Source organism: Eptesicus fuscus, chromosome 10, assembly GCF_027574615.1.
Source record: "Eptesicus fuscus isolate TK198812 chromosome 10, DD_ASM_mEF_20220401, whole genome shotgun sequence".
Lineage (NCBI taxonomy): Eukaryota > Metazoa > Chordata > Mammalia > Chiroptera > Vespertilionidae > Eptesicus > Eptesicus fuscus.
Genome location: NC_072482.1, coordinates 46,563,374 through 46,588,631, shown reverse-complemented (window position 1 = coordinate 46,588,631; position 25,258 = coordinate 46,563,374). Strand labels below are relative to the sequence as shown.

The following is a 25,258-nucleotide window of genomic DNA, read 5'->3' as shown; positions in this document are numbered from 1 at the left end:
ATATTCCCGGCCACAGAGGCACATGACTGCGGTACTGGATGTGGTCTTCGAGGTCAGCTAGTCCTAATTCAACCTCCTTGAATGAGTAGATAATACAACCTATCATGGTTGCATTCGTTGATTTTTTTGTTTTGTTTTGTTTTTTTCATCTCTAATTGCTGTCCCATCTCATACTTAAGGATTTCAAACTGAAAACGCTCCGGCTTGCATCTTTGGCAAGTGAATTGAAACGACCACATAGCCTTTGTTATATCCACTTGGGACCAGAAACAAGGTGGCAAGGTCAGCTTGCAGCAGCCTCCCCCCCCCCCAACCCACCCACCCATCCCCGCTCTCCTTCCCCAATGCTGATGTGCCCAACTCCACTCACAGCCAGGCAGCCATGGCCTGCTTGAAAAGAAATGAATTTACATGACACTCTTAGGGATCGTCTCAAGCCTGGCTCTTGTGAGAAAAAACATGTAGCGGTGCTTATTAAAATGCATAAAGTTACCACATTGACACTCACATACTTACAAGAATGATGAATACAGAAACATCACCATCCATCAGATTATGGCCTCACCCGGGCAGACCAGGGATCAGTATTCTCTGTCCTTGTCAGGAGGCCAGACAGGGACCTCAGAAGCAGGGTGTTCCATCAAAAAGGGCACCGGACCCCCAGTCAGGGCACCTAGCTCTGAGACTTTTCCCCACCTGAAAACTGGAGGGGCTAGCAGAGAAAAATCACCCAGTGGGGGTCTAGACCGACCCACGGAGGCTCTGCTATGCTGCTAGAAGAAAATGAGCTTGGCCCCTCAGCTTCCTTTTCACCATCGCTTAGCTTTCCACACAGACATTCAAAACGGGGCCTTTTAAAACTGTCTTCACACGAAGGTGGTTCAGAGCAACACTTTGGCTGATATCACAAGACTCCCAGGGCAGCGCTTCACTGCTTCCTCAGCATATGCCAGTGCCCATTTTACAGGGGGGATTTATGATCCTTCTCTCAGTAGAGCGAGTCAAAGTTTTATAATATTCATTAAAAATCAGCACCACACGTAATAATATGGAATACTGCCTGTACACAGGGGGGCCGAGTTATAGGTGTTCGGGGAAACGTGGCATAATTTCCTGGCCTTGGCGGGGTAAATTTGCAGGCACCAGCATTATACTAACACAACCGTCTTTTATTGCAAATGTTCGTTCAGTCTAAGTCCTAATTACTTTCTGTAAAATCTTAACCGCCATCAGGCTTTCTTCTGACAGGACAGCCACACGATGGCCTTACAGGGCAGGAGCAACACCCGGGCAGCCTCCAGATCGAGAGGCAGGAGAGAGGCTGGGTCCCTGCAGAGCTGGAGGCTGAAGCTGGGGAGACAGGGCTTTTCACTGACGCTCGAAACTTCTTGCTTCCCCTCTAAAACCCTGGTGTGGGGACTTGGAGGCTCCCTCGGTGGGACACGCTGAGGCCCTCCACCAGGATCCAAACGTCCCCATCACAGCCAGGAGCTACTCTTCTTCGCCCCATCCCCACCCCAAAGGGTCGGCTTTGTGGGGGCCCGTGTTGCACCTTTTCTGGTCCCTCCTGGGAAACGCTAGACAACGCAGCAACCCTCGGTCTGGAGGTCTGGCTCCCCTTCCAGAGTGTTGTGCCCAGAACTCTGCCCCCCCTTCGTACGTGCCACACCAGCCCTCACCACACTCCACACTCCTCCACACGACCCCAGCCCTTGCCTTTCAAGGCCCCCCGAGATCCCGGGCCGGGCTGGACGGAGCCAGATGGTCAGCTGGGCCCGGAGCAAGGGGGCTCGCCCGGCCGCGCGGCCACACAAAGCGGGGAGAGCCGCGGCGGCGGCGGTGTGAGGCGCGCCCCCTCCCGCGAGCCGGCGGAGCGCGCGTGCCCGCCCCCGCCCCCGCCCCCGCCCCGCGCCCCGCGCCCCGGCCCTCGGAGCGCCATTCGCGGAGCGGCTTACGCTAGTCGCCAGGCGTACGGCGCCCCAGCGGCCGGGGAGGTGCGCTGCCCGGCTCCCGTAAAGTTATTGTGAATGGGGAGCGGTGACGTCAGCGCCCGAATGTCAACAATGTAGCGATTGAGAGTGTGGGCGTTCCGGGGAGAGCGCGAGCCGCGCGCGGAGCAAACAGCGCCGAGCCGCCGCCGCCTCAGCAGCCGCCGCCGCCGCGACCGTGCACGCTCGGGCCCCGATCGCAGCAGCGCCCAGCGCCCGCGCCCGCCGCCGCCCTCGCCACCCGCCTGCCCACTCCCGCGGCCGCCGGGCTCTCGCGCTCCCCCGACCTGCCCTCGACCCTTCCCCTCCCCCCTCCCGGCACACTCGGGGAGCTGGGAACCAGCTGCCATGTGATGCGCGTCCTCTCCTCGAGCTTTTGGTGACCCCCCGAACCGCCCACCGCGCCGGCCGCCGGGAGGGGGCTGCGGGGCTGGGAAGACGCCGAGAGGAGGAGGCGGAAAAGGGCGCAAAGTTCTCTGGTGAGGTGAGTCCCCGGGCCCGGCCCCGGCGCCGGGCGGGGTGGCGGGGTGGCGGGGCAAGTTTGAGGGGGCAGTGGGTGCGCGGGGAGGCGTGGGGAAGCGGCGCAGGAAGGGAGCCGCGGTCCCCCCCCGGCGCGCAGCCGCCGGCCGAGCGCCCTGCCGCTTTTATGGCTTTTTTCTAGGAACGGGAAGGCGGTGGGAGCCGAGCGGGCGGACGCGCCGCCGCGACCGTGCGCTCTCTCGCTGGCTGTTTACGGCGGGCGAGGCGGCATTGTATTTTGTTCGCGTCGACGGGTGTTTTGGAACAGCAGGGGGAGGAGGAGCGGAGGGTAATAAGTCAGGCGTGGGGAGGGCGGGCTGGAGGGAGGCGCGCGTCTGCGGGAGCCGGAGCAGCTGTCAGACCCACGGCCCTGCTCCCGGCCCCGGCGAGGCCCGGACGCCCCGGCCCCCAGCCCGCGATTTCCTCGCGGGGCCGGAGGGCCTCCAACCTGCCTGCAGCGTCGGTGCCCGGGACTGCTCCGCGAGCTCCGCGGCCGCCGCGCTGGTGCGCTCAGCTGTCAGTTGCCGCGGGGTATCCGGAACCACGGAGACTGGCGGGGCATCGAAGCCCAAGTTTATAGAGTCCCGAGAAGAGTCAGGTTGGGGCCTCGCAGCGCAGACCTCGGACTGCACGCTGGGTGGGACCCCTCCTAGCCAATGGCCAGGTTGTCGGAATGCGTCCCTGGGAAGGCAGAGCGAGAGGCTCGTGCCACCGGAGAGGGAAACCTTGCAAGATTCTGCATGAAACCAAAGTGCAACACACACACACACCCCTTCTCTCTCCCCACACACTTGAGTCTACAAGCCCCAGGAGCTCAACCTAAGGAAAGGGGTTTATCCAGGGGACACCTTTCCGTCTCCCCCTGTGGAGGCGCGTGTGGGTCTCACCCGGTGGGTGCTCAGGAGCCGAGCGCCCCTGGAGAGGGCGGTGGGCGGCGCTCCTGGACTACCCCGGCTGCCCACGAGAGGGGACTCTAGCCAGCTTCTCGGTGACCTCAGTCTGGCCGAGGATTTGCAGGAACTCGGACCGGGGGAGGAAGCAGGCAGGGCCGGGTGTGTGTCTATGAAAGCGGCCGCGCTCCCCTGGCTTCGTGGGTCGTGGATACGCGGGGTGTCCCCGCGGCACTCTTCCGTGTGTGGGCGAGTTTGACAACTTGGGGGAAGTTGGAGCCCAGCGCTGTCGGGATGGTTTAGTCTGTGGCCCGAGAAGGCGCTCCTCGCTGCTTCTGCTCGGAGACCCGCGGCCCCTGGGACACGATCGGGACGAGGATACGTCGCACCCCCAGGCTCCCGGGGGACCCGCGGATGGCGAGACGCGGCGTTCCTCAGTTTTCACTTTCTGTCTGGTGCTGCCGTCCCTCGCTCTCGGTGTAAATGTTATCTGTTGAGTCTAACTAAAAAGGGTCATTGCTTCAGATAAAAAATCCTTTCCTGCCTAGTGGGAACCTTGGCGGAGATGATGCCTCATGAGATCTGTTGCTTTTGTCTGTTTAGAGTAAAATTAGAGATGTTAGCTGATAACGGTTTTCTCCGGGTCATTAAAATGTAGCACGTAGGAAAGGCATGCCGGGCTGCGAAGGCTCTGGCCGACATGAAAGAGGCTGAGCGGGAAAGGCTGCCGCTCCTTCAGCGGAGAGGGCTGTTTCGGGGAGACAGAAAAAGTCTTGCTAAAAATGTGAGATTGCCCCACCCTGCTTCTCCGGTAAGCGGCATTTTTCATTCTTGCAGGTAATAATAAACGGGAGTCAAAATGACATCTTGTTAGAATTAGTCTGTAAGTCTGTAAGAGCGATTGCTAAATTACAGTGTTGCATTCAGACTGCTCCAGTGAAAGGTCTGTCAGCGTTTTCATTATACATTCAGTTTTTAGGAGTTTATAATTTCACCACAGAACTTTGAGTGGCTGAATTTTTTTTTTCCCTTCTAGTGTTCTGGTTTTAAAAATGCATTTGGGGGGAGGGGGCGGGGGAGAGGACGGGGAATGCATTGATTGCCCACTTCCATCCTATTTGCTATTCCGGAAACTTCAATATCATTCAGACAGGAGTCCCAGAAATGGCATACACAATCATGGAATAAAGTACTTTTGTTAAAGCATACTTTATTTGTGAAGAGCAGTAATTTCATTCTGGATTTTGGAAGGCTTTTAGGTTTGCCATTTGGTAATCATAAATGTGTTGAGTTAATTCTTCTGGTATCTGTCGACTCTGCAGGTGGATTGAAATGTCAGTTCGGATTGTGTATGCCAGGGTTATAGTGAGGAACAGTCTCCTCATATATGCGTATGCCTGAACTCATCGCTAAATTACGAGCACCCCTGTTAGTGACTTCTCAGTGCTTTGTGTGTTGCCAGTGAGGATCTGCCATAGAGAAGGAGTAAGGCAGAAAGTGAGGGAGGGAATCTGGACACCTTCCCCTCCCCCGTCTCACTTTTCAGTATTCCTAGTGCCTGGGAGGAAGCCATTTATTCTTTCTATTGAATTATGCCTTTAAGTCAGTGTCTTCAGGCAAGTCCCTCACCTCTGGCTGCTGTGTGAGGGGCTTAATTATTTGCAAACTGCCTTGAAATCCCTGGATGAAAGGCACTGCCTAAGTGCAGAGTATTGTTATTCAGATATGGAATTTAATGATCCATTACAGTTCATCAGGAAAATGCACTTTGCAGTGATGGTAGGAAATGTTTCTACCTGATAGAGGGTACTAATAACTGCTTAAAAGTAGGTTCAGATTACGGATGAGACAATTAACTCTAGCCATGTGCTCTTCAATTTGTTGCAATTCATTTTGTGATCAAAGTGAGTCACAGAGAGCCAGATGGTCAGGTTCATGTTCAGATTTCTCCTAGACCAGCCCTTCACTTCTGGGCCCGCTGTCTGCACAGCCGAGGGGACTTATTCATTAGCGCTTGTGAATTTGTGATCAAGGCTCCAGTGATGCCAACAAAAGGGCTCAGATCAATCTGTATTGTTGGGAGCAGTTTAATTTTACTTGGATTAACTTGTGCTTCGTGTCCCTGGTATGGATCCAGCCTTAACCAGGGGAGAGAGAGCTCCCAGTGGCTCTCCAGCTCAGTTGTGCAGGGGACCACTGCCCTACTTTTTGTACCTCAGATTTCAGGGGCTACGGTGTCTGCCTTGTTGTAAATGCTGGCTGATGCTGAATGGAAGACAGAACACTTAGATAACTAAATACCCTTCCTGTTTGGCTGAGGGGGTGGGAAGCAGGACCAGCTTCATGGGCAGGTGACCTGCGCCATTGCACAGAGCCCCTCCTCCCCCTCATCTGCTCAGGAGGACCTCACGCTGGGTTTAATCTTCTGCTGTTGTCTTCTTGAAATCTTTGATAATTCTTGAGCGTGGAGCCCTTCATTTTTATCGTTCACTGGTCCTGGTGAGGGAGGGGGCGTAGGGTGGAGTGGCAGGTAACCGATACCCTGTCCCAGCTTCTTTTTGTTGACTGTTGCCAGGCAGGAATGGGTGGGAATACTGGCTTTGTGTTGCTGCATTGTCTGATTTTTCCAAGGGAAGCTGGATATCTAGATTTTTATGTGGAATCCCCTAATTTTTAAAAACATTGGATCAAAATTTTTTAAATGTTGGATGAGAACATTAAATGGGCTAATCCATCTTATTGTTTAATATTTCTGTATGTAGCCATTTTCTAAAGGCCTGGCACATAGTAGATGGTTTGTGAGTCTCCACCAAGTGAATGATTACAGCTAGTGGGGAAATTGAAAGATATAAGAAAAGCAAAACTTGAATCAACATTGAGCCCCACTCAGTGATTGATAGCTTTCTCTTTAACAGAGAATACGAGTTGAAAGACCAAAAATTAATACCAGGGGTGGCACCATGGGGTCCTCTGCAGGTAAATCATTCATTGCTTTCGAACCATCTGCCCTCTATTTAGTTGTTATGGACCAGATGGGGTACCTTGGCTATTTAATGCCTGAGGACCTCCATGAAAATTTGACATTTGAAAGCACCCACTAAAATAATAGCTGTGATTTATTGAATGCTCACCATGTGCCAGAAACAGTGCTAACAACTTTACATGTAACTCACTGACTCCTCACAGGAAAGCTGTGAAGTAGGCGTGCCGCCCATTCTGCAGAAGAGGAACCTTCTCATTTTATGTTGAAAAGAATGTCATCAAAATGGAATGAGTATTTTCTTGACTGTCTAAGGGTTATTTGTTATCCTATATACACAATCTAGCCCTGAGGTAATGACTGGGCATGGGGTAGAGAACACAGCATACAGAGAACCTAGTCCCTATCCTCATGTACAAGAAACAGAAAATAAAAGATGAACAGATTTGTCAAAATCTGCGATTCAGACAGCAATCACTACTTCTGCCTCCCTGTGCCTCTCCTTTCTCTATCTGGATAGCCAAGAAGCTCCAGTGACACATGACCCTATCAGAGACACCAGCAGCTCCGAAGTCAGGGCTAGCTGCAAGAATTGGCATTTCCCCTGAGAAGGAGGTAACTTTTGGCACACCTGGAGCTGTGTTAGGAAAAGCAGCGCCGAGGCCTTGGGAACGACGAAAATTGCTCCTGGATTACCAGTGACAGTGTGTGACCTATTCCCGTCCCAACTTTACATTTTACGTAAATATTTACAAATTGTTCGAGGCCCAACTGAAACCTGATGCATTTTGTAAACTCAGTAAGATTGCCCAGAATATTACTCATTTTGGGGGTAAGGGGCCTGGGGTGACATTTAATAGAAAAGTAGTTCTTTCTTTGTCAATTCAAGGTTTTTCCTTTTACTTCCCCCCCCCTCCCCGTCCTTTTTGTGTTAATTTCAAATGTCAGTCTACCTTAAACGGAAACTTAACCTTTCCATCAGCATGCTACTCAGCTTCCCTAACACTGGAAGTATCCTCAGAATCACCACCATGTCCTTTTCAAGGACCATTTCTTTTCTAAAGAATCTGGGAATTGAACCTTGTCCTACTAGTGGCACTGCTTCAAAAATCAGGCAGGAATTTCTCCTTTGTTTTCCTTGAGCTATTTTTTTTCCAAAATAATAAATCTCCCCAATCTGAAAGCATTTCACGTACTCGTTCATTGTAGTCATTGGAATTACAGCCAAAATGTCTCAGTCTTCCCCAGTGACTTCATAATCACCATTTCTCCAGCTTATTCCCTGGTTAACTTCTCTTTTGTTCCTTAGCCTGATAATAAATTGTCCTTTGGTTCTGAGATGTGTGCCTTTCCTCCCTGACCCTTTTGTTCCTCTCCCGAAGGATGAAGGCTGTAGGACACACTGTGATGTCTCTGAGAGCGGGCTGTGTCAGTTTTCATTTTCTTCTGAGCATGTAAATCCTCCACTTTCCAGGCCTCCCCTACTTCTTGTTACCATCTTCCTTCCTTCCTGAGCCTGCAGCTGGCTCCAGGTCAGTCGCAGAAGAAAGCTTTTTGCATTTCCAAACCCTCCATCAGTTCCAGTCTCGCATCCTCCTCCTCTGTCCTATCACTTTCTGCAGATGCTCCAGGAGTTTCTTCAGGACTCTCTGCGAGTCTATCCCACAGATGGCTTGGACTCTCTCACCTTGGAGTTTAAAGAGGAGAGAGCCCAGCTTGCTTATTTCCATTCAATAAGTAGGAAAGCAAAGAGAAGGAACACACTCAGCAAGTGTCCTTAGTATCCCTGTGCCCACAGATTATTGGCTGTTTTTGTTTCCTTCCCATCCTGTATTCTCCTAAGCAGCGGAAGTTAATGGGCACCGCCAAATGGGCCACGTGTCCACAGAAATTCCATTCTTTAGAGGCAAGAGGCCTCATTCATTCACTAAACAAACATACACTGAGTATCTCTCACGTGGCAGGCATGGTGTTAGCCAGTCGTGGGCTGGTGGGGAGCAAACCCAGTCCTGGTCCCTGCCCTCCGGAAGCATGCCATCCAGTAGGAGGGAGGACGTTAACCAGGGAGCAACAGGTAACCCATTGCATGCTCCCTGAAGGAAAGGTTTCCGTGCAGCAGGGAGTGTGATGGGGGAATGTGAACTGGTTGGGAGGTTGAGGCAGCGCTCCCTGAAGAACTGCAGAGTCAGCTGCCATCAGGGCCCATCTAAAACTTAGGGCTTCCTCTTTCTCCATAGCCTCCTCATCCTATTAGTTCGCTACTGTCGTTCGGCCCTTTGGAGTATTGCATAAGCCATGATATAACCCTTTGGGCCAGTTTGGCAAAAAATGGTTCTTGTATACAGAGTCCAGAATTGATTTATTTACCTGTGTCTTCAGAGCCTGGTAGAAACAGAACTGTTAATTGCCAAGAATACTGTTCGTTTTCATACGTGGAAAAACATGCAAGTTAGCATTCTGATTGTGACCCTATTTAGGGTCCTTTTGACAATGTTGGAATGACTAGAGGCTACGCAGACATTCCCTGCCCGTTGGCTGGTATGTTAGGACCCAGGCAAGGATCTTCCTTCCGTGCAGGTGTGAGTCCAGCTTCCTCTGAAGCCCCTGCCTCCCCTAGGGCACTCGGGTCTGGAGAGGCTCTGCAGACCAAGAAGATTTTTTAGGCTATTCTTGGCACAATTTAGGAGTGCGGGCAGTGTCTGTTTAAAACAAATTTGACTATGTGGTAACTAAAACGCCTGCATTTTCTTTTTCTTTGATGATAGCTAACCTGTGTTGGGAGCTTCCTGTATGTTACTCAGATTAATTTATTCAGTCCTGGAAACAATCCAGAGCTAGGTGTGATCATTAGAAGCCAAGGGACAGATGTCGCCCAGCTAATGAGTGGTGGAGCTGGGGCTGGAAACCAGGTGTTTGAGGGCTGCAGCCTGCTCTGTAACCACCAGGCCGATCCGCCCCCTCGCTCCTCTTCTTCACTGGAGGTCCAACGCTCTCCAGCAGTTCTCAGAAGTGGAAATACAGGCCAATTCACCAAAACATTGGCTGTTTTGTTGATGTCTCTCTGAAAGATAAAATAATTTCTCAGTGACCTTGAGTGAATGTATCTCCTATCTTTCACACGGCCCACTTTCTAAAATGACATTCCTCAGGTCTAAGTGTCCATTTGGGGATCAGAAAGTGGAAGTGATGACATGTAAAGACAAAAGAAGAACTAAGTAGAACATGAGTCCCCTGGCTCTGTTCCCGAGGTTTTCCTGTAGTTCAGACTCCTTCCCCCTTGTTACGTGAAAAATTTGTTTTTTGGTTTTTTAGGTTTTTTTCTGATGAGGTAGAAAAGGTGAAAGAAACCATTCCTATAAATAGGTTGATTATTCTACTGTGGAGGAAGAATTTCATTCAGACTCAATTCATTAGAGCTTCTAATTAGAAATATTAGCCACTAGTAACAGATAAAAGCAGGTAACCTTTGCTCTCATTCTAGTCAATTTCAGGAAGAGATTATCTTGCCAGATTAGCATGTTGCAACTCTCAACCAGATATTTGAATGGTTTTAGAGGACTCAGCTTTGGCAGTGACCCCAGTTACCTCGAGGTTGCAGGGTCACTGTTTGGAATGCTGACTGAGCTCTGTCCTGGGCAGACACCCTCGTCTTTAGTCAGGAGGCATTTTTCTTGGGAGCTGCTGGAACATTAAGTGTCCATTTATAGCTCAATTTAGGAAAAGATCGAGTGCATGAATGTACTGTGCTCATTTCTCAGTATTTAGTTCAACTTTTGGAGATGGCTAAGTGGGGGGATGCTTAGTGTGTCACTGTTGGAAGTTTTAAGTGATTAAAAAAATCAAGCAGATGAGTGCATAAAGATATCAATGCAAACAATGATGAACTTAAATTAAAGCCGCTGATTTAGTACGAGCATTACTTGCATTGATTTGTGGAATGTCTACATGGGTTCAAGGTTCCATATTATGCAAAAGAATGAGTCCTGAAGAGTCAAACGGTGAAAAAAAATTAAATGAACTCTAAAGGATATTATTACCCATTCAGCCAGAGGAAAGTGTAAACAAACGTAGATTTAACTCTTCGTTTTCATGTATCTTCTTGGGAAGATCAGCATCAGGGGTGATGATCTTTGCTGCAGGCGTGAAGAAGCCAGGCAAGGTTTGCTCTCAGTTCTCCCCGTGGCTTCTTTCTGTCCTTCTTCACTCTGCTCTTTGCTGCCTTTTGACCACCCAGTGCCCTTAACTAGTGCCCCACTTCCCTTTCAAAACCTATCTCAGGAAAGGATTTTATGAAAAACGTTTTACTAGGGTATAAATAATGGAACATATTTAGTGAATTACTTCTTTGTGAAAAATCAGCATATTAATAGGAGACAAAGCCAAAGGAATAAAACGCTAAAAAATGAGAAATAGTAGAATTCCACACACTGGTAGCCTGGTGATGGGAGAACATTTCTGAGCGGAGAGAGGGCTGTTTATAAACCCAACCTTGGACAGAGAATATGGGCAAGCAGATTAGAGGATATAAACCACTGTAATATTAAAGGTATAAAGGGCAGATGCTTTTTAATGTAATGATATGTTTGTTTGTCAGTGAGCATCACTTTCCCCTTGCCAGACACTGATCTACTCACATAAACCTGTATAGCAAGATTGTGTGTTATTTGACATTTAAACAGAGCTTCAGGGGAAGTCACTGGGTCTATAATTAGGAATTTTTGTCTGTTAGTCAGTAGCAGTGAACCTGAAATACTCTATTATCTTTAAATGTTGAATTAAAAAAAAGGGGGGGCGGGAAGCAGTGGCTCTCACTTATCTTCATCCTCAACCCACAGTTTTATTGATAAAAACTGAGTTGATAAATTAATTTCAAAATTGGTATGCCCCATCCTGTGGATGTTGGTGACATCTGGACATTTGCAGAGGTTGATTGATTAATGAAACCATGCTTATTTTAGGTAGAAGTGTTGCCTGCTAAATAATACCCAGTTGTGGGGAGTCTGAACTGCCTTCCATACTACCCTTCGCCCACCTCAAATGTCTCCAGCAACCATGCCATGTTGAGTTGATGGCGCCATCTAGTGCTAGTCTCTGGAACTGTCCTAATGGACTCCCTAGCTCATGCTTCCTTTGCTGTGGGTCAGATCACTGAGCTTCTAGCCTGATGAGAAGAGTCTCCCCTCTCCCCTCTCCCCTCTCTGGGAGTGCATTGTCTAGTGGGGGAATTCTCTCTATTCCTACTTTCCCTCGTCTTCGTAGTTTAATTATCTCCCCCATGCCTTCCTTCCTGCCTGACCTTATTTCTTTCTGTTCCTCTCTGGTATCCCCTCTTTGTAGCCCATCTTCCTTCCTTTTTTCTCTTCTAACTTGTTTAAAATTTTTTATCTTTAGACCTAGCTGGTTTGGCTCAGTGGATAGAGCCTGAGGACTGAAGGGCCCTGGGTTCGATTCTGGTCAGGGGCACATGCCTGGATTGTGGGCTCAATCCCCAGTGTGGGGCGTGCAGGAGGCAGCGGATCAGTGATTCTCTGTCATCATTGATGTTTCTCTCTCTCTCCCTCTCTCTTCCTCTCTGAAATCAATAAAAATATATATTTTTAAAATGTTATCTTTATTGTTGAAAGTATTACAGATGTCCCTTTTTTCCCCCCATTGACCCCCTTCACCTCACACCATCCTCCCCCCAGGCCTTCACTGCACTATTGTCTATGTCCATGGGTTATGCATATAAGTTCTTTGGTTAATCCCCCTCACCCACCAACAACTCCCCCTCCCCCCCCCAACACACCTTCCCTCTGAGATTCCTTATCAGTTCCATGCTTCCATGTCTCTGGATCTATTTTGTTCATCAGCTTTCTTTTAACTCTTAAAAATATATATGTTTTTATTGATTTAGAGAGAGAGAAACATTGCTGAGAAACATCGATCAGTTGCCTCTTGCACACCCTCTTCATTTTTACTTCTCTTACTTTTGATCCATTTTTTTGGGGGGGGGATCACAACTGATAAATAATAAGATTGTTCTAATGATAGTAGGGGAACACCATGCATTTTAAAGTAAAATTAACCCTTAAGCCCTATTAAAGAACCAGAGTGAAGAACACCTAGTCCACAGCCTCACTCAGAAGACCGTCCCCTCATCTTCCTCTAGTTAGACATTTTCTCAAACAGGCCATCAGTAGTGTTTTCTTTAGTTTTGGAACTATTGTTAAAGTATCGCTTTTTCTTTTTAAATTGCAAATTCAACCTCTCACTCATATTTTAAAATTTGAGACACTTTCACGGAATATCCTGGAACATCACGTCATTGGCATGGCATCGTTTCTATGGGAAAATGTGTTCTGAGTTCCAGACAGCCAGTGTTCTGCAGATTTTTTGGATTCCGTGTTAAACGAGAGAACAAAGATGAAAGACGCATAGGATAAAGCCTGAGATGTCACCACTCCATAACGTTTGTGGGATCTGAATTAGTGTACAGGTTTCAGTCTCCCACATCAAACAATACATTTTAAATTTCCACTTATGTTAAGCATCTTGATATTGTGGGTTTGAAAGTAAGTCCCCTCTGAAAAACAGGAACTGTGCTTGTCTGTTACCGGTTCTTGTGGTCGATATGGCAACTATTTTGATTTTTCAGAAGGGAGGAAAAACAGTTAAATCCAGTTAAAATTAAAACCAGTTAAAATTAACTAGCTTGTGAGATTCGAACACAGCTGTTCCACACATCACAACACAGAGTTGTTTGTTTATGACCACTATTAATTGCTGTCTGTTGCTCCTACTACTTCTTAAATAGCCACATAGATTATTTATATTTTTGGTTTAACCTTGGAAAATAGGAACTATGCAAGGGTAGAGAGGCTCCTGTTTGCTAATTTGCATGTACCTTGTTTTTGTTTTTGCCCGGTAGGTGTGTGCACCTTCTATATGCAAGAGTAATTTAGCCTGTCAGCAGTTTCCTACCAGAAGTGCTTGCTGACTCATGCGGCTGGTGCAGTGCTCAGCTGGCCTGACTGTCAACTGCCCACAGTGCCAGCGCTGCCCTGGGAGAGCACCAGGCGGTTTAGCCGCTGGAAGGCTATTTTCAGACCTGTGGTCACTGCTGAGCTGGGTTCCCTTCTTCCAGCAGCCAGACACAGCCTTCTGGTTGCAGGGTAGAAACTGGACAGATGTCTACCTTTGTAGAGACTGCATTAGAATCAGCACTTCTGGAACTCTCTCAGGAAAATAGATTTTTACTTCATTTTAAGTTTCTGGGACTCTTATTTTTTTTTTAATTCATTTTTTTACATTTTTTTTTTATTGAGGTATTATATGTGTACATATCTTATCATTACCCTCCCCCACCCCAGTTTCTGGGACTCTTTAAGGGGAGAAGGGAAAGGAGAGGCAATAAGGGAAAGGGAATATGCTGTTGCTTTCTTCTTAGCACCAGAAGGAACGTTCATGAACCTTTAACTTAGGCTTTCTTGGTGTAACCGAAACCTGACCCACTTCTCCCTGGGCGAGGAGAGTGCGTCTTGAATAGGGAAGCAGCAGAGTGGGTGCCGAGTGGCAAACCGGACGTTGTTTTGTGTGGCTCCAGTCCTTAAGTAATGACAGATTTTGTTGGTATCCGTTGCAGATTATTAAGGTTAAGAAAAACAAACAAACAAACACCTGACCTCAGGTCATTTGAAAGCTGGCATCTGATTTCAGAGATAGTTTTGCTGTTGTTTTTGGAGTTCAGCTCTGTTTATTTTCATTGGTCAGTGTGAAATGTAACTTTTTTGAGATTTCTCAAGAAGCTTCCTTTTGTAGTTGCAAACTGATCAAATCATCCTGAACTGTCTTGAGCAGTGAGATCAGCTGGGGAAAAGAAAGCTTTGCACACCCTGAAGAATTCTCCTTCGTCTTTTTCTTTTTCTTCTTCTTCTTCTTCTTCTTCTTCTTCTTCTTCTTCTTTTTCTTCTTCTTCTTCTTCTTCTTCTTCTTTTTTTTTTTAGCTTCAATAAGCATTCTGCAGCCCCTTTTTGACCAGTAATAAAGAAAAAGCCAAGCCACAGTGACTGTGTGTAACATGATGTTGATGGAAGTTCTTGGTTTCCGCCGATACAAATGACTCATCAGTATCAATAGAATTGTGACTTCTAATAATAACACAGTGCAAGACCTTCAAAACATGTGGTTTTAGCCCTAGCTGTTAGTGAAAGGTTGGAAAATATTAGTTTAAGCATTTTTTTTTTCTGATCTCTTGATATCACCCAAGTTTAAAGTTGTTTTTTGTAGGTGTGATGCTCACAGTATTGTTTTTTCATCTTACTGTTTTTAGTTTCGTTATGACTACGGAGCCAAACTCAGATCATTTCATCATTTAGAAATCTGTGCAGTAAGCATCTCCTGACAGGGATGTGTTTTGAGGGAAATGTGGCTGAAAAGCAAATCCTCCCTGAACAGAGAAAGGAAAAAGCTGGTACAGATGACAGTCCACCGAGCGGCTTGCCTCCTACACAGCAAGTATTGCGGAGGGCTGTGGTATTGCTGACTGGCCCTATTGCCCTGTGAGTCATTGCCAGAGGATCCCAAGAGGAAGGCTCACAGAAAATTCGAGTCAGAGGAAAAGGCACGGTGGAGAAGGAGCAGCTATCACAGGAAGGGGGGGTGCAGCCTCGTTTCCCCTGCTGAGGGGCTGCCGAGAGACCCTGAGCCTCACAGGGGGTTAGGTGTATGCTCATATTTTGCAGCCTGTTTACATGCGTCTCCATATGGGAGCATTCTTGTGTTTTTTGGTGGTGGTTGTTTGTTTAGTTTTGGTTTGTTGTTCCTGCAATTTGGCCAGACCATTCAAGATCATTATCTTAGCTCTGTACCACAGCAGTCTTACCCAAGAGCCTTTCCTTTTTGCATTCTGTAGTGAAAGCAACCGAATTTCCAGAACATGAGACCAACAGATACATTCACATTCGTGAAGTTTTTTTCTTTCTAAACACTTCACCTTTAGCAGTGTTCTGTTATTTGTTTCCTAGCTACTAGGGCCAGAGGCCTTTGTGTCTTACTTGCTGTGTTAGCCTTGATCTGGGAAATAAAAGCTTTAAAGGGAAGCTGAAAATCAGAATTGTGTACCCCGAGAAGGAGCATACCTGCCAAGAAGGACTCCTTGCGGTTAGGTGGGCCCAAATTAATAACCAGAGGCTAGCAGCCATTGCTGATGGAGGCCTTTCACATGTACTGCATCTCAGGGAAAAGTCCCAGACTGAGCTCCCAAGCCTCCTGCACTGTATTTCTGTCATCCGGCCCTTATAAAGGAGTTCTCGGAATCGTCTTTCAACCAATGGGCTGAGACCTGCCCCTTCCAGTCAGAACTGTGCAACCATATCCTCATCGGTATCTATACCGACACATCAGAATACCTGATTCTGACCAATCAGGACCATAATATTTGGACCAATCAGAACTGTATGATTTGGATTCCTCATTTGCATAGAAATGGACCAATCAGAACCAGGGCAGGCACTTTTTCTATAAAAGGTGGCCTCCCCTTTCTCTATGGGGAGTGTACTTTCGGTTTCCTCCAGAGGAGACGTTTCTCTGGTTTGCAGATTCTTCACTTGAATAAGGTTTCTCCTCTTTTTGCACCTCAGGTTGGGGACATTTGTTGACAGAATTTTGTTAGTTCAAATTTTATGTCAGTCTTGCCTCCTACCCTGTTACTCTTTTTACTCTTGTTTCTTGCTGCCTATTAGAGTTCCTTTTCTAGGTGTCTTTTTCTTTTCCCTGTCTTGCATTATTTTTCTCTGTTCTCTTAGATTCTGTTGGCTCCTGTCTGCATGCCCATACCCTTCTCACCCTGTTTTTGGACAGATCTGGGCGTGGGCACACACATGCACTCACTGTACATACATACGTGTGCACCCAGACGATGCCGCTCTCTGACTCCGGTCTCTTGCTCATGGAGATACCCCCATAACAGCCTCAGCTGCTACTGTTGCCATCCCTGCTAGCAGCCAGTTTCTAGAAGGGGTCATTCAGGTAGGAAAGAAACCAGAAGGAAAGTCGGTCTAACTTCTGGCCTGAGGCTGAGAATGCATCCTCGGAAGGAGGCTGGATTCTGAGGAACCAGGAAAAGGCCCAAGAGAGGCCTGGCTTCAGAGGCCAGGTTGGGGATGAGGCTGGGCTCAGGGATAGCAGCAAAGGAAGACAAGACGTTGAGATGGTTCTGCCGTCCAGCCTGGAGTTGGAGATCCTGACTGGGTCAGAAATGCATTTGGGTGGTATGGGGTGGTTAAGGAGAAATTTGGGGGAGAAGGGGGCTCAGAACCTAGGGTGGGAAAGAGGACTAGGGTCTTTGAACTGCCCTCTGGAAGTTAAAATGTACCAACAGCCTGGTAGGTCCATGCGAACAGGCGAGAGAACCTACAGGACACTGAGGAGTAACACTTTCCCCAGGAGGCCTTCCCTGACTGCCCTGTGGAGTTCAGGGACTTCCTTCCTTCCCCAGGTACCCCACCCCTTTCCTCTCCTATCTTTTCTCTGTAGATTTTATACCCTCTTACATGCTATATGTGTTGCTTGCTTGTTTATTATCTGTTTTCCTCACTGTGACTTAGGCTCCAGGAGCTTAAGGGTCATTGTTTCCCAGTGTCTGGCATTGAGTAAGGTGCTCAATCCTAATAAATACATATTTGTTAATTGAATGAATGAATGAATGAATGAATGGATTCATTGACTCTCTTTAAAAATCACCTATGCCTTCTTGCTGACCACAGAAGTCTAAACTTCTTTTTGGCAGAACATTTAAAGCTCCTTATAATCTGTTCCCACCCTGTCATTTCAGATATATTTTTCACCAGTGTTTTCTTCATATTGAACTTCAGTTTAATTTCTCTTGAACCAATTTATGTTTTTATTTTGCACGGTTTCCTAATGCATGAGATGTATACATTGAAGTTCTTTTAATATATCCTAAAATTATTTCTTGGATAAATCAACTGGAATACAATACCAGTATAAGTGGTTCCTGTCTATAGGGAAATTGTTCTTTTATATTGGTGATAATGTATATAAAGGGACATAAAGCATTTGAAGTACAGGGCATGACAAGATGTTCTCAAAAGCCAAGATGAATAGTAGAGGTAAGTGTTGTAGGAGTTGGGAAAAAAGAGTCAGCAAGGTTTGGAGGACTGGGAAGCTTTAAAAGGAGTTAGATCTAGTATATGTCCTCAAAATAGTGTGGGATTGGCTAAAATGGTCCTTAATTTGATAGTTGACACTCTTCATGATTTATAGATGTCAATTTCATCGGCTTTTTTGTTCCATATCAATCATTGTCAGCACAATGTCCCTTGACCTTCCTTTTTCTTTTTTCTTTTTATTGATTTCAGAGAGGAAGGGAGAGGGAGAGAGAGATAGAAACATCAATGATGAGAGAGAATCATTGATCAGCTGCCTCTGCATGTCCCCCACTGGGGATCGAGCCCGCAACCCGGGCATGTGCACTGACCGGGAATGGAACCATGACCTCCTGGTTCATAGGTGGACACTCAACCATTGAGTCATGCCAGCCGGACCCTTGCCCATCCTTAAGATGCAATGAATGGAGGGATATGTAGATTCTAAGTGCAGACTTATGAAATGCTTTTATAATAGGATGAAAGGTTTAAAATGTATGAGGAGTCCTTCACTTTCATTGTTTGAAAATTATATGAATAGAACTTCTGTTCACTAAAACATGAAGAGTGAGAAAACAAGCCCAAAGTAGTTGATGAAATTTGTGGCACATATATAGGACTGGCCCAGAATATGTAAAAAAAAATACATAATCTAGTACATCAGTAAGAAAAAGCCAGACAACGCGACAGAAGGATGACATACTTAAGCACTTCATCAAATAAATCTAAATGACTAGTTTAATAATCAAATGCATCCAAATTAAAATCGCAGTAACATACCATACACATTCTTTGATTGGCAGAAATTAAAAAAACCTAACAATACCATGTGTTAACAAGGATGTAGATGGATGGGAGTTCTTATATATAGCTGGTTGATACAATTACATTGGAAAACAGTTTGCTATTACTTAACTAACACAAGTTCAACCTGCTAATAACTTAAGCAGTCTTACTCTTAAGTATACATATAGGAAAAATTCTTAGTCATGTGCTTAAGAAACATGGACAAGGATATTCAAGGAAGCATTGTTTGTAAGAGCAAAAACCAAAAACAATCCAAATACCCATCAACATTGGATTGAAGTATACTGGAATACTATTTGGTAGTGAAAAATGAGCTAACACCATGTAGAGGAGGTAGTGGAGAGGGAGCATGCTTGGTGTTTAAGAGCAAGGATTCTGCCTGTGTTCAGGATTTGGTTCTGCCACTTATTTTGTGACCTTGAGCAACTTTCTTAACCACAGTTTTCTCATCTATACATTGGGGAAAATAATAGTGTCTACCAAATAAGATTGTTAGGAGGATTAAATGGGTTAATATTTGTGACATGCTTAGGAGAGTAACCAGCATGCAATACTGTTAAACAAATAAAAATGCATGCATCGCCCTAACCGGTGTGGCTCAGTGGATAGAGTGTCGGCCTGCGGACTGAAGGGTCTCTGGTTCGATTCCCGGTCAAGGGCATGTACCTTGGTTGCAGGCCCATCCCCAGTAGGGGGCGTGCAGGAGGCAGCTGATGGATGTTTCTCGCAAATCGATGTTTTTAGCTCTCTATCCCTCTCCCTTCCTCTCTGTAAAAAATCAATAAAATATGTTTTAAAAAAAATGCATGCATCAGTATGGATGAATCTTACAAACTTAATGTTGAATGAAATAAGCCAGACAGAAGAATATGTACAACATGATCCCATTTATGTAAAGTTCAAAAGCATGCAAAACTAAATGTATTATTTAGGCTGCATATGTAGATGGTAAACTAATAAGAAAATTAAGAGCATGATTTGTCACAAAAAATGAATATAGCCGTTAACTCCCACAGGTGATGGAGTGAGATATGGGGAAGGGGTTCCTTAGGTGCTTTCCAAGGTCCTGGCAATGTTTTGTTTCCAACCTGAATAGTAATCCCAAGGATGTTTTTTAAAATTATTTTTTAAAGCTGCATGTGTTTTTTGTGTATGTGTATATGCATGACCTATTAGGTAATTACATGCTGGTCACTCTCCTAAGCATGTCACAAATATTAACCCATTTAATTCTCCTAACAATCTTATCTGATAGACACTATTATTTTCCCCAATGTGTGTGTGTGTGTGTGTGTGTGTGTGTGTGTGTGTGTATTGCTTTCAAAGAGAAAGGGAGAGGGGGAGAGAGAGAGAAATATCAATGATGAGAGAGAATCATTGATCGGCTGCACGCCCCACACTGGGGATCGAGCCCGCAACCTGAGCATGTGCCCTTAGCCGGAATCGAACCTGGGATCCTTTAGTCTGCAGGCCGATGCTCTATCCACTGAGGCAAACCAGCTAGGGCCCCCAATGTGCATTTTTAAGGGTTTTTGTGCGTTGTTATTTTCTGAAAATATTTCTGATTTGATCTGTTGTTTTAAAATTACTTCAGAGACTGCCAAGCCCAAAGCAGCAAGATGACATTTAACAGGAATAAATGTAAATTCCCACATTTGGGTTTAAAAAAATTGTTCAAGTACAGAATTTGCGCACCTGTTTGGTACCAGTTCCCGCACAAGATTGTGAGCCGCTAGCCCAGCATGGTTCTTTGGTTCTTATGGAAGGTGACATCTCCTTAGAACCTCATGGAGAAAGCTGTCCTCTTTAAATCGGGCAGTGCAGTGGTTTTGCTCAATTATTCTCAAGCCTGATTTGTCTCGGTAATGGAATACTGTGACCTGTCCCAAGAGGTTATTTGGGGAAGAAAGATGTTGACCATAGAGGGAGCATCCTTTGTGATCAAGATGTTTAGGGATCTGGAACTGGCCAAGGAAGCGGGGATGTTTAACATGGAAGAGGAGATGTAGGGAGATAAAGGATGTCTTCTATCATTAAACAGACTTTCTTTGTTGCTCCACAAGTAGACCCCTGCATTGTCTATCGCTGGAGGCAGGTTTTGCTCCTGGTCTAAAGCTGAGGCCATGGGACCTCCCTTAGGCTTGATCAGAGCCTTGCTACCTGCCATGTAGTCCCTGGACCAGCAGCATCAGTGTAACCTGGAGATGGTTAGAATGCAGAATCTCAGGCCCACACCACACCTCCTGAATCACAATCCACATTTTATCAGGATCCCCTGGGACTCACATCCACATTAAAGTTTGAGAGGCACTGGGCTAAATGTTTCTAAGATCCCTCTTTGTAATTCTTAGGATTCAATTATTTTATTTAGTAAACTGAAAATTACCAGTTCATTTGTAATATCAACTTAAAATGGCTGGCTATCGTTAATTATACTGTGTTGTATATTTGAAAGTTTCTAAGAGAATAGGTTCTAAAAGTTCTCATCACAAGAAAATTAAATTTGTAACTATATGTGATGACAGATGTTAGCTAGACTTATTCTGGTGACCATTTCACAGGGATTGGTAACAGTAGGTTTACAGTTGTGAGTATGTGAGTTTCTTCTTGCATTATTATTTATTAATTATTATATTATTTCCCATATGAACAACTATAAGCCTACTTTTGCCCAGCCCTGTATATGCAAATATCAAATCACTGCATTGTACATCTGAAACTAATATGTCCATTGCATCTCAATTACAATTTTTTAAAAAATAAAATGACCGAGTATATGTGCATAAACCCAAATAAGTATTTGTTGCTCCATTAGTTAGAAGGGGATTTGTCCATTCTCTCCCTAAAGTAAAAGTTAGGTTCCTTATGTATTTGGTCAGTTTATAGCAATTAAAATGTAAGTGTTTTTTCTTTTTAACATATAGTACTAAATTATTGCTTAAAATTGTATTAATTTCTTTAGTTTTTTTCTTCTCTATTCATTAAAATTTCCAGATTAAGATTAAGATTCTGAATATCTGATAAGAATACTCAAAAGAGACATTTAAATAATAATAACTTCTCATTATACATTGATTTTATACTTAGCCTGTTTTTTTTTGCTTATACTTATTCCACACTTTGACATTATGGGAACCTTTGAAGTATTTTATAGTAATTCTCCACAGTAGCCCTTATCTTTTAGATTTTAGGTCTGAGATCAGGCAAGTAAAACAGTTTTATCTTTTTTCCTCTCAAAATACCATGACTAACTTGAGCTCATCTCTTTTTTTCCTTAAATATTTTGCTACTTATCCTTTTAAGTTCAGATGGAATCCATGATTCATTTCATATTTCCCCCTTTATGTAATTAGTCATTTATTCTTTTGATGTTTTTAGTAAAACTAACACTTAACATGATAGTTATAAAATTCCAAAATAAAGATGTTCTTAAATGACTTGTAGTCAGGATATAAAATATGGCAGAAGTGAATGGGGAAAACTTCTTATGAATAAAAGATGTCCTTTAAGGCCATGTAACCATGAGTTACTTGTTTTGCGAACATATTCCCATCTCTGTTTTCTTTTGGCTTATAGAACAAAGAAACTTTGCTCTGACAGGTGGCATAGATAATATTTGGTGTATGTATGTCATCCAGATGAGATAATGTATGACAAATGGCCTTATAAAATAGTGAAGTGCTATAGACATTTTCATAACTTTTGTGCATTATAATTGTTTTAATTTTAGTTTAGCAGGGTTTTATAGGACTGACTCTTTAAAAAATCTTAATTCTGCCTTAGTGAGAGTCTGCCCATTTTGATTTCTTAATTCATAAATGATTATGAACAAATGAACCATGCTCCATCATAACGGTAACTGGCTGTGAGGTGGAAGACTAGGCTTTTTTCTACCAGCTTATTTGCTTGCTTAACTTGTTCATTCATTCACTATGAATATATACTGAGCACTTTCTGTGTACAAAGCTCTGGGCTGAGTGTTCTGGGAAGGACATAAAAATAAATAAGACAATGTTCAAAAAATTTCATAATTTATTTTTAATAATTGTAGCATCTTACCAAATTTTAGATTATTAGATCACCATTTTGAATATTGAGTAAATAGGAGATTGATGTTGAGCTATATAGCTGTTAAAAATTGCTTGAAGTACAATTAATTTTTAAGAGCGAGGTTTAGGAAGATTATTACATCTCCCTATAGGGTTTACCTGATCTTAGGTTTTTTTCCAGAATGGTTTGAAATCACATTTTTCAGTCTAGACTCTGGTCTGTGCTATCCAGTTTGGGAGCCACTCACTACATGCATTGTGGCTTTTGAGACTTGAAATGCAGCTAGTCCATATTGAGATGTGCAGTGAGTACAAAACGTATGCTGATTTCAGAGATATAGTATACAAAGAAGAAAAAAACATTTATTTAACAAATTTTCAGATTGGTTACATGTTGAAATGCTAATATTTTGCACATGTAGGGTTAAGTAAAAATGTTATTTTTACCTGTTCCTTGTTTACATTTCAATGTGGCTACTAGACCATTTAAAATGGCATATGTGGCCCACATTATGTTTCTGTTTGGAAGTGCTGGTCTAGACTGTCAAGTGTGGAGTGACTGAGAGCTCTCAGAGAAGAGATCAGAGCTCAGCAGAGCGATTTAGAAATGAGATGCCACCGATAGGATCCACTTACTTGAAGAAGTCCCAGTCTGCACCTTTGCCCTACTTTCAGAGATGCTTGCTTTCCTGAACCCACAAAAAGAGCATATTTCATGTAACAGTGATAAGCATTTGTATATCCTTTTTGCTAAAAAATTCACTGTTATGTCATTTAATCTTTGCTGTTCGCTTCATTTTATAAGAGCGAAAGCCAGAGAAGCCAAGATTGCATAATTAACAGTAAAATCTTGAATTTGAGTCCAGCTCCTTAGCTCTATTTTGCTATGCTGAGCCACTCTAATTTTCACACCTATAAATCCGTTTCTTGAGAGAATCAGCTAATTTCATTTCATTTGAAATTTAAATTTAATTATATTCTACATTGAGAAACGTATATACATCACATACATTCATCATACTGATGAGTTTTCACCAAGTGAATACTGATCTAACCAGATCCCAGGTTAAGTCACAGAACATGACTAGTACTCGCCCAGAAATCTCTCCTGATCCCTTTTGAACTACCCCTCCCATGGTAACCACTACGCTGACTTTTAAAAACATAGATTTGCTTTACTGTTTTTAAACTTTACACAAATGGAGTCATATTGCATGCACTATTTGGTGTCTGGCTTCTTTCATTCAATAATACGTTTGTGAAATCCATTTATGTTGTTGCGAATAATGGTCGATTTTTTATTCTCAGCACCAGATTGTATTCCATTGTGTTACTGTACCACTATTTATCCATTTGTGTAGTTTTCAGGTTGTTTTGGTCATTATGAATAGCCCTGCTGTTGAACATTCTAGAACATGTTTGTGTGAACCCACGTGCATTTCTGTTGGGCATATATGTAGGAATAGAATTACAAAAGCAGCTTACTTATTATCTTGTATTTGAGGCTGAAATTTGGCTTTGTGAAATTCTTTTGAAGAAAAGAAATAAAAACTTTACTTTTGATACCTCAAATACTGTACCAAAATAAATATTAAGGCAGCCATTACAACAGGATGCAAGCAGAAGGCATTTTACTGCCTTAACACATTTCAAAAAGCAGAATGAAGAGGAAACAGTAAACTCCTTCATCAAGATAGAGTTTGAAAGGTTAAGATATTGAAATACAGGCATACTTTGGAGATATTTCAGGTTTGGTTGGTTTCAGACCTCTGCAATAAAGAGAGTATTCATAATCTCTTTGCTTCTGGAGGGTTTGCCTTCAATTTGTTAAAAAAAAACACAAACACACACACACACACACACACAAATTGCAACATCTGTGAAGCACAATAAAACGATAGTGCAATAAAACAAGGTATATCTTTACTGAATTTGTATCACTCAGATTTCTCTTACAATTATACTTTTTTTTTTCTCCAAGAGAAATTCTGGCAAATGATAGAGAAAAATTGAGATGAGATTGTTACCAAGATGCCATTATCCATAGAATAAGGGATGAATAACAGGTTGTCTTTATTGGAGGATGAAGAAATGGAGGTGAGGTACATGGTTGGAAATTACATCCCAAAATCTATAATGAAGGCTACAGCTTTCAAAATTTTACTGAACTTTCCTCCATCCCTTTCTCTTTTGTTTAGGGTAATCTGTAGGCAGTCGAATCTGCATTCTTGCAAAGAAAGCAATTATAGATTCCCCAGCCTGTTTTTAGAAAAAAATGTTAAGGTGCCTGTTTATCCAGTGGCATCCTGTGTGAGGGAAGTGTAGTTCCAGGATTTGCCAACACAGAGTCTACCTTTGTAGTTCATTAACATGACTGATGATCACTTAAAGATGTGTATTTTATATTTAGACTTATAGGAGTTGTCTAACTTAAGCACACTGGGCAGAGGAAGAAATCTTCCAGTTTTCCGTGCTGGGACTCAAGATGGCCCTAGGCAAGATACTTGGGAAATGGAAACAAGGGGAGAAATACTCTGATAGTTCCTTTGGCCTCCATGGACAGAGAAGGTTGTTGCTATTACTAGTGGTAAATTAAACTTATTTTATGGTGGAGAATGTAACATTAAATTAGGACATAGCTCTTCTAGATGGAAAGTTTTGTACCCGTATTGCTGTGGTGGTGGCTATCCCTTGCATTTACAGAAAGCCCCTCCTTTCATTGTGAGGTCAGCATGATTACCCCATTCCCCAAACTCTGGCTGAACTTTGGATTATGGGTAGATTTGAAAATCACATTTTCTTTAATGCCTGTTGATTTCTTTAGGATTATAAGTTATGGGTCCAAAGTTTTGCTTATTTAATTTTTCTTCTTGCTTTC

General features: G+C 44.1%; 1 protein-coding gene across 4 annotated transcripts in view; it reads left to right on the top strand.

Moving 5' to 3' along the window:
- The first annotated feature begins 2,084 nt into the window (after positions 1-2,084).
- Positions 2,085-25,258, top strand: part of BACH2 (BTB domain and CNC homolog 2) — a 335,928-nt gene continuing 312,754 nt past the window's right edge. For 3 of the 4 annotated variants that reach the window (XR_008557208.1, XR_008557210.1, XR_008557209.1), the window contains exon 1: positions 2,085-2,472. The gene's annotated coding sequence lies outside the window, so the exon portion shown is untranslated. The remainder of the gene's footprint in view (positions 2,473-25,258) is intronic. The other variant, XM_054721928.1, reaches the window with a different exon arrangement.